Source organism: Plutella xylostella, chromosome 4 (assembly GCF_932276165.1).
Source record: "Plutella xylostella chromosome 4, ilPluXylo3.1, whole genome shotgun sequence".
Taxonomy (NCBI): Eukaryota; Metazoa; Arthropoda; class Insecta; order Lepidoptera; family Plutellidae; genus Plutella; species Plutella xylostella.
This window is the reverse complement of record NC_063984.1, coordinates 6,870,305-6,880,346: the sequence shown is the minus strand read 5'-3', so window position 1 is coordinate 6,880,346 and position 10,042 is coordinate 6,870,305. Positions and strand designations below refer to the sequence as shown.

General features: G+C 41.6%; 1 non-coding gene across 1 annotated transcript; it reads right to left on the bottom strand.

Annotated features, from left to right (window-relative positions):
• Positions 1-7,348: 7,348 nt before the first annotated feature.
• Trnai-uau lies at positions 7,349-7,440 on the bottom strand. The gene is given in 2 exon segments: positions 7,349-7,384; positions 7,403-7,440. It is a non-coding gene; the product is annotated as a tRNA-Ile (tRNA).
• Positions 7,441-10,042: the final 2,602 nt, after the last annotated feature.

Sequence of the window (10,042 nt, the reverse complement as noted above, 5' to 3'; positions counted from 1 at the left end):
TGCAACTGGTTGTGGCGTTTATAGTCACAGGATTAACATATTACACACGCGAGGTGCTGTAACTATTACATACATACTTGCCACTTGCATTCGTTGCATTCAAATAAAGTTGTATTTTGTCTGTGTTGTGTCAAGTTTGTTAACTAAGTGGTCGGAAATAAACGCTTTTAGATCTAGAAACATAGCTAACGTACTCGTAGATAGAAATTTGCACTCGGGTAGATATATCAGCTGTTCGATGCCCATATTACAGGCTCTGCCTGGGATCGGATGGCTGTGTGTGAGATGTCCCCACATATTATTATTAACTAGGAAAATAAGTAATTATCATAACATTATATAACTATGGCAGCAACATATCAAATTAACGAAAGAAAAAGCACTTAACCAAGGTTTAATGTCGTAGCAAATATATAATGTAATTTGCTACGAAAATGAGGCGATTCGTAGCAATCAATCAGTTGTAGTATGATTGCGTGTTGGCTTTAAGTATGGGAAAATTACTCAGTGAGCCCGTCAAATTAATATCCAATTCTTTGCTACAGTTTCTTGGTGAACATGTCGAATTTAAAATCGATCAATAGTGAGAAAAAAAGTGGGCACCTTTCGCAACATCCGCTGTCAGTTCTCACGGGGACAGGTACGCTTCCGGCGAATCCTTTATGTGGAGTGTTCTGGGATGATCCCCAGCAGTAACTGTACCAGCCAGGTACTGCCCCGCACCCGGGCACAAGTGACGCGCTACATACTCACAATATTTATAACATTCTCACGCTTTATCTGAACACTACTACTTTTTGTTGTTACATCCTTAGTTTTTTACAGCTTAAACTTTTTTCTACCACATTTTTCGTTTTATGGTAATGAGTCATTTTGATTACCGATGCTGAGAACGCTGGGTAGAATGCATAGTTTTTTCGAAAGGTCGCCGCAAAAAAAGTGTCGAATTTATTTGCATGAATCTTTTTGTGCATCGCTTATGCATACGATGACTTTTTTGGACTCTGCATAAGAAATGTTGTTACATAATGCGAGTCTCTTGAGAGTAAAAAGTGATAATAAAAAGCTGATTTCTTAAGACTCTTTTATGATTTAAATACATTTCAGTTGCATATGCAAAGTGCCCTGAGTCCCGGTGGTGGTGCAATATTTTAGCATGCGCATGCGTAATTGAGGAAGTGTAGCGGCGCAGGTTCTCATGAGTGCGTGGAACTGGATCGCTGAATGTGGCAAGTTGCGGACGCGGATGATCCGGCCCCTGCCGGCACCCTCTATACTTCGCGGACTTATATTGGCACAACGGAACAATAAATATAAGTAACTACTTGGTATTTTAAGAACCAAATGATCATTACTATTAAAAAGCCTAGTTATACTTATTCATTGATAGGTACTATTTCTTGTTCGTATTCTGTTTATCAAAGCATATAATAATATACATATGTGTCTGTTACCGCTCGACAATCACTGTTAATCTTAATTAGCGGGATTATTTTAAATTATCTGAGGGAAATAATGAAAATGAAAATGGACATGGAAGTTTGATTTACCATGTTGACTTCATTAAACAATCCAGGACAAGATTGTTTTTTAATAAGTACTATTAAAAGAGAGTACTCATATTCCTACTCTACTACATCAACAGGATTGCAATAAACAGTTGTTATTGATGTATAATAGTAGCGTGGAGGCCAATAGTGGCACCGCGTAGTGCAGAGGAGCCGCTAGCACCGGCAGCTCCAACCCCTCGTGATGTATTGTTTGTCGAGAGAAATGAAACGAGAAAAAAACCCAGTTCCCAAACGTATCGTGAGAATTCGTCAAAAGTGGTCCGCATTCATTAACGACGCTCCGACAGAAATCAATAAATATCGTATTACGCTCGGATGCGGCCGCAGGTCCCGGGGTCACCGCACAAAGGACTCACAGCGGTCCAGTTCGCCTCAGATTCATCCCGGCGATTGTACAAAACATCTCAAAGGGTCACACGAACTTTGACATGCATGTGTTGTTTTGATGTTTGGCGATCGCATTGTGAGGGTCCGCCAGGTATGAAGCTGCAGCCTGGGATACGTTAGGGCACATGTAACTATCCATTCACAAACGTCATTCATAACAAAGGAAGCTAAGATGAAGGTGTCGTGCATCCTCGAAGTGAGCCTCGGAATAGCTACAGGTACCTTACATTCCGTGTGAACTTCACTATAAGGTAAGCTGATCCGGTTGATCTTGACCGCCTCTTTCACGTTTCAACTATCCGTGTTCCACGTAGTTCTCAGAAGCGGTTTGAAACTTTAGATAGTGCTTGCACCTTTTGTCAGACGGCTTCCTAATTACCCACTGTAGTGGTATCGCTCAGCTTATGCATGGGCAGTAAATAACGCTGTTTTGTTTACGAGGCCTGATGATAATTCAGCAGTAACAAAGGCTAGACAAGAGTTGGAGTGCATTTGAATTATTTGTCGTGGAGGAGACGGAACGCGGCGGCGGCGGCGGCGGCGGTTGCGCAAGGCGGGGTGTCGCGTCGCCGCGTGTCGCACAAGCCCAGGTCTCAGCAGCGAAAACTAAACGTGTTGTTCCTAATATCAGCTAAAGTTCGAGTGAGATGACAAATGGCTTAGATTCAAACTCGGTAGTGGAAGCACAGAATCGGGGGTCGGCCTCGCGCCGCCGCCGCCGCCGCCGCCGCCGCGCCGCTCGCCGCCTGACTCATGCGCATGGATTCCTGTTTACAATTACTACCACTGTACTACCACCATAACATTATGCGCAAACGATCTGCCAACGCATTGTCTTTGAACTTACTGTTTGGCGATAAATGTTAACGGTGATTTAGCGTCATAATTCCTCGCACGGCTCGCACCGTATCTATTATATAATTATAATATATATTATGTTATGTTGTGAATAGACTGCGAGTTTGAGGGTACAAATTGAATAGATAGGTACTGTACAAAAAAATACATAATTTGTAATTGAAAGTATCGTAAGGTTAAAGTCCACTTAATTCGCTGAAAATTGCAACGATAATGTAGGAAGAAATACAAATACCTAGGTACTTATTGGTTTTTTGGTAAAACCTCGAATAAACATACTTCAGTATGTATTTTCATTTTCTGTCTGGGTACTAGACCACCTTGGACTGGAACCACCCGGCTGTAGGTACCTACATAGCCCATAAATTTTGTTTAGTACAATTTAATATGTAAAGTTGTCAACGGAACGACATCGACATTAAACAGATACATTAGCTCTGCCATATAAGCTTAGGAGGTCTATATGATTGCCTTATTAGAGTTTAGGACATGGAGCTAGAACATAAAAATTATTTATGTGTATCAGAGCAAGTGCCGTAAGTGGCCCGGCGCTGTCCTGCGCGCGGCCCGGGCGGCGGCGGCGGCGGCGGCGGCCGGGTCGGCCCGCACTGATTTTATAGCGATCTTGATTAATATTTATGATTCAATTCTTTGTCCGGCTCGTGAAATACATACGGCTCGTGCGCCCGTCAAGAGATAAATAACTCTTCAGTATTTTAGACCAATTCGCGACGCATCACCGGCAACTTGCACAATCTAGTGTCGTTAAAATCAATATGTAGCCCGTGTTGTTGAAATGAATGGCCAATAAATAAGGCAAAATTTTGTTGGACCGAGAAATAACTATCTTTCAACGATTGCTCGCTTTAATCTACTTAATCCGAGAATTATGACCCAGTAAGAGTTAACTGCTAACTGATGTTGCATAAAATCGCATCAATACCTTGTTTTCCTGTTGAGGTGTCAGTGAGTCCTGCGCAAGTCGCATTGTTTCTAGGTTTGTATACATAGAAGGCAACTTTCTCGTCGGTATAGGAGTAAAGTTTGTGCTGTAATCTGACGGGCACGCGCGACGCTGTCACTCGTCGCGACGGAGCGGAGATGCGAATTATTAAATGTTTATGCTAGTTCTAAACAAGTATTAGAAAGTAGTCATGAAAGGCTTAAAAAGTATATCAAATTGTTTAACTTTGTAGGATGTTACATTTCTAATTAACGATAACTTCATTAACGATGTATGTATAAGTACTTATCTTGTTTCTATCATCGGTGCTGACAGTACCTAGTTCAAATTTGGTGTCAAATTATCGACAAGTGATCATTAGTTGGGTATCGTCTTGGATGTCAGCTAGGCGAAGATCTTCCGATATCCGTAGCGCGGGCGCAGCGGCGGCGGCGGCGGCGGCGGCGCGGCGTGGCAGCGCGGAAGCCCGAGAGTCCAACCGCTCCCGTTTGACAGATAGCATCGCGATGGCGCTGTCAGCGCTCACCTATTGTGACAGTCACCAACTGGACCAGAAGAAAACTAATTACACACAACCGGTCGCCAGTAGCTAGCGGCCTGCTCGCTGCGGTATTAGGGGAAGACAATCACATCGTGACTCTCTCGACCTTAATTTGGGTGATTAATTTAGAAGACAATTTTGCCATTATCAGATTATACATTCGGTTGCGGCATTTTGCCAAGAAGAACTGAGTCTACCGAGAAATTAGAAACATATTCCCCTGGCATGAAAAAGACCAATTTTCATAGGTCATTTATTTTCAGGCAATTCTCACCTACTTTCAGAGCATGAGTAATGAAATGGTACATTGTTACCCAACCCATAGGCTATATGGCAAAAGCCGCTTATTTATTAGTAAATAAAGTACTAAATATTTCATTTCCGGAAAAACTATGAAGGATATCCGGTTTCTATCACTATGGATATGTTAAAGTGTGACCACTTTCGCGCTTTCAACTCTTTTAAACCCCGTCTCGAAATTAAATAAGCATAGTTCACCCCCTGGGTGAGTGTGAAATATTACTCGACGAGTAGGTCACTTGACGATTTCATAATAAAATAATATGTACATACCTAATGTACAGAATTATTATTATCCAGGCAAGGCTCATATTCGACTTACAAACTTTTATTATTGTTAACTATAAGAACGAAGTTGGCATTTGAGTGCTCCAATCTTATCACTATCAAGCATCAGCGATGTATGCAAACATAATATAAAAAGTGACGTGCTATACGTAGATGGAGATATAGATCGGCAATGAATCGCCCGTGCTGGCCGGTCGGCGGTCGCCGGTCGTGCATCGCAGCCGGTGACCGGTGACGAAACCGGCCGGTCGTGATCCGAACTGCTCCCAAATTGATGCCTAAACACAGCCGGCCATCGCTTATTGTTTCAACTGGAATTTTAATTCCGCATAATGCCGTACTGGTGTAACCTAATGTCTACAACCTGTATTCAGTTGTTTTACTTTTTTGTTGCACAATTTTGTCTAGAGTCAGAAGTTGATAGATAGTCAATTAATATTCAATCAATCTTCATCATTTTTATATGGCTTGGACCGGTGAAAAAGTCTGGCTGAATCGAAAACGGGTAAAAATTCTTTCTAACCCCGTAGGTACCCCATAAATGTGACCGTGGCGAATCATCGGCGACCGAAATCGATCTGATACAATGTGTGGCTGCCGGTGCCGCGACGTGTCGACGACACATCCCGGAGCCGGCGCATTCCCGCGGTTCCGCACGTCCAGCATAGCTCCTCGTGCCGCCATTGCACACGTCATGGACACAATCAAAGGGTAAAGGAACATTGTGTGGGGGTTGTTCGCGCACGGTCACCGCATTTACATTCCTCACGAGCGCGGGGTCGCGCCGCCCGTCGGGTCAGACTCACAAATTTCGTGACGAAAAAAGCATTTAAGGAATTCACGATATTTTGGTCCATATACTGAATAAATGAATATTTTTAGGGCCCAACCCGCGTGGTATGCGGAAGTGGTGAAGTAAGGCACGACTGGGTGTTTTGGAGTCATGGAAAGCGTCGGGAGGGTCTGGTGAAATCAGATCTGTGTCGGGTTTAACAAATGGGTGTCAGGTCGCTGCTGGACGCGGCCGGGTCAGGGCGGGACGGCGGCGGCGGCGGCGGCGGCGGCGTGCGGCGCGCTGCAGCTCGCGGCCAAATTAGTGCAACTTCGTGCGGGAGACCACTACAGGAGCTGGGCGAAGCGTGCACTTTACATTTGAATGAACCACTAGTTATGCTGTAATTTGAATTCTTTGTCCTAAGATTCCTATATATTCCTGTAGGTAGAGTAGGTACCTAGATAATTTGGTCATGAATGATACGGAATGTAATTTACATATTTAGATCACATTGGGAACTACAGAAGTGTCTTCGGTAGATAGATACCCATATGTACTAAAATGCAATAAGGAAGGCCATATGTTCCTATACATAAGTACTATAAATAAATCCAACACGGACAGCATCTCACCCCAAACTAGGCAGAGCCTGTAATATAGGTATCGGACAGCTGATATATCTACAAAATACACAGATAGATACATGTTAACACCCAAGACTCGAGTGAAAATATCTGTCTTTAAGGAAATATCCGCCCGCCCGGCCGGGATTCGAACCCGGGACCTTCGGCATAGCAGGCAGTGTCAATAACCACAACACTATTCGTTCGTCTAATTAATAACATGATTTTGAAAATGTTTTAGTGGGATTTCACTTTCTCGTCGTTGTCGTCTAGGTATGTCATTATATGAACAGTTGCCGTTCAGTACCTTTTCAGTTGCCGTTCAATACCTTTTCAGCATAATTATAAAAATATATTTAAAAAAAAATCACGTAACGGAATTACTGAACCCAACTTTATGCAATAGGAAAGGGAAGAGAGCGATTAGTTACATGTAAAATTCGCAGCGTGCTCGTGAAAAAGTTTCCACTCACAAAATTCCGACAACAAACAACCCCAATTTTTTCAAAGGTTTAATTAATAATTGGAATAAAATATTACTGATTTTAGTTGGTAATATCCTGATGCTCTGTTAAATGTACTTCCATGTTGCAGAAGACGGCATTAAGCTAGCCTTTTCCGTTTAGAAGTAATTTGGTGTTTTTCTCAGTGGAACCTTTTCATTGCCCGTGAGTGTACTTACTTACATTATGTACACGATACATGTAGGTAGCTACGTGTTGCCGAAAGTTTGATTCGATACAGATGTATATTTTAACTAAATATAAACTTGAAACAATCGAAGTAACGGAACAAACCACTGTACAACGTACAACAAAATATACTAATAAAATTAGTTGACTTGGATTTACATAAATTAATGGCACATAATATACTGAATAACCCCACAAATGAAGACATTGCTATTTTTTTAATCATGAATGAGTATTATAATAAAAAAAAATTAAGTGCCTATATGAAAAATTATTTAGATTTTTCTAATTAATTCGTTTATTAAAATTGCGGTATAGGAGGGCAATCAAAAGAAAAAACAAAAATATATGCTCCAGGTGAGGCTCGAACTCACAACCCCGGCATTACTCACGAGCACTGTCTTATAAGTACCGTGCGCTAACCAATTGCGCCACTGGAGCGACGAGCGATGAGTCGAAATAGAGGTATGGGTTCCACGGCACCCTCCCGCCCCTCCGCCCGCTGACGCACCTCTCTCGTCTGCTAAACTATACGATGATATCACGGTTTTACGTAATAAAAAGTTAGTGTAGCCGTTTGATAATGATGTTTGGTAGTTTGTTGGCTTTCCGTATGATGATTAGGATGTAATCTTCATTGCCTACTTACATTATTTGCAAAAACTTTAGTTTCTTAGCCTTCTAGCATAGCATAGTGAAATAATAATATAAATATCATTGCATATTTATTTCTTGACATGGGACTTTTAGAAAGAGGTCCTCGCCCTTAGCTACTTGAAGTTTGAAGAATACTATTTACTTAATGTATGTATTGTACGGTGGAGGAAAACATTGTAAGGAAACCTGTATAATATCTAGATTTAGCACATCTAGACATGTGAACCCACCAACACGCAGTGGACTAGGGTGGTGGGAAATGGTCCAAGCTTAGGAAGGCAGTTTAGACCTAGGTAGGGGATATGCACAACGGTTCCATTTGAGAGAGCCAGGTTCAGGTACTTACACCCCCACAGAGAATAGAATAGAATATAATGTATGTAAAGTATGTATTACTAGACCTCACGCAAAACTAACACAGCCAACAACAATATTCGCTTTAGGTTCGTCCTACCCATGAGAATACGTTCATAAGATTTTAGCAGAACCCAACTGTGAGTTGCTAAATTATTTTGGTTTCTCTATCTTTGTAACCCTGTACAAATAAATAATTAAATACCCAATGAACTAATTGGTTCCGAATTCAGATGTACAACCTACATTGTACAGTCTGGAGCAAAGAAACCTGACCTCTCTGACAGTGACAATATACGTATGGGTGATATGGGTCGTTAATTCGTTATCCGTTAATGGCAAGGTCTATAATAGGATAGTTATAGCGTCGATGTGGAAGTGTTTCCAATATTTCACATTGCTAGTAGCGGCGGCTGCCAAGCCGGCTCGCGGGCATTAGATTATTAGCCGGAGCCAAATGATATGTTAATGGCTTATCGAGGACCATAGTTTATAGCCTCAGCCTCAACGCGTGCCGGCACACTGCATCCTATCAATTACATTATGCCTCCCATATTATTAATCCAAACACACACTTTATTTTAAATTGGTTACAACAAACAATTAAATTACTACTTGCCCTCTCAAAGGGGCGTCAGTTCGTTGTTTACTCTAAAACGATTTATACGAACCCATTTCCGACACCATATTGCGCGCCACGGGCTCAAATCGATAACTTTTCATTTCATACTTAATTGTTATGAAACTTGGCGAACCCTTTAAATAACCATAAAGTGACCCTAAAAGTCAATTAAATTACAGATAAGGGGCAGGTAGAGGTCCGAGTGTAGCAGTGAGGGCGGCGGCGGCGAGGTGACTGATCCAGCTGATTGCCGGACAATTGCCCTTAATGAAAGTAATTAACACGACGCGATCTCTCGATATCGATAGCGGCCGCTGCGCATGCGCAACCGATTGCCGACACCACAATGTGCGCCTAAATCAACCTACACACCCGCCTTAATTAGACAATAAATATATCCATTTCATTCCAGGCAATACGGTGTACAGGATCTATAATGATGAACGAACTGAGTAACATTGTGAATTGAGAGTAGGTAGGTAATAGAGCAATTCAATGTGCGTGAGAAAGTTCCCTTACCCTCGGATTCAGGTACGAAATGTCTCAGTCGTTCCATTTCATAAATTAACTACGGCATGAGAAGATATAGTTATATTAAACCTACCTATATAGTAAAGTTTTCTTTATGAATATCAGCTGTTTGCTAAACACCTGAGTCTGAGAAGAAATGCTCACAATTATTACACAACTTTTTGCAGGAAAGAAATCGATCAGCGTCCGGTGTACCTCGAACAAGTACAATAACTATCAGCTGATGCAGGTAGAGAAATGGGTAACAGAGGCATTGACTGCGGCTGCGCTCGGCCGGTCGTGTGAACTAGTGCTGGCTGTGGGAACCGCGCCCGATGCAATCACATAATCCTTGACTCATCACTTGTCAATCCTGTAGACTCACACGTAAATACATAACCTTCAATTTCACTCGAAGCAAACATGGATCAAGGTTATGTTTGCATCCATTTTGATAGATTCAGTAAATACAGAACAGATCGATAAACTTATACAAAGCTAACAGTGCGACTTGCTGGCGTATTTGTGTTAGATAGTATTTCTTCAGATATCTGTCCATCGGTAAATAACAAAAACTGTCTTCCAATGCATCCAAGGTTACATGTATATTTACACCTCTAAAGATAAACTGATAGACAGGTATATTTATGTCTGAAGCTGAATGGTTTAACTGAAGTCCTCATAAATTATAATCATCGTCGTACCCTATTAGGTACCTATTCCACATTTCATTTATCGGCGAGTTCACCTGATAAAAACGAAATCTTTTTATTGTAAATGCTATGTGGCTATGTATAGAGCTATATGGCTATGTATAGAGGTAAAGGAAATAACAGACATGGCCTACCTACACCTACTTGATTCGGTGGATTCAAATAAATTGCAGTCAAATAAAATTAG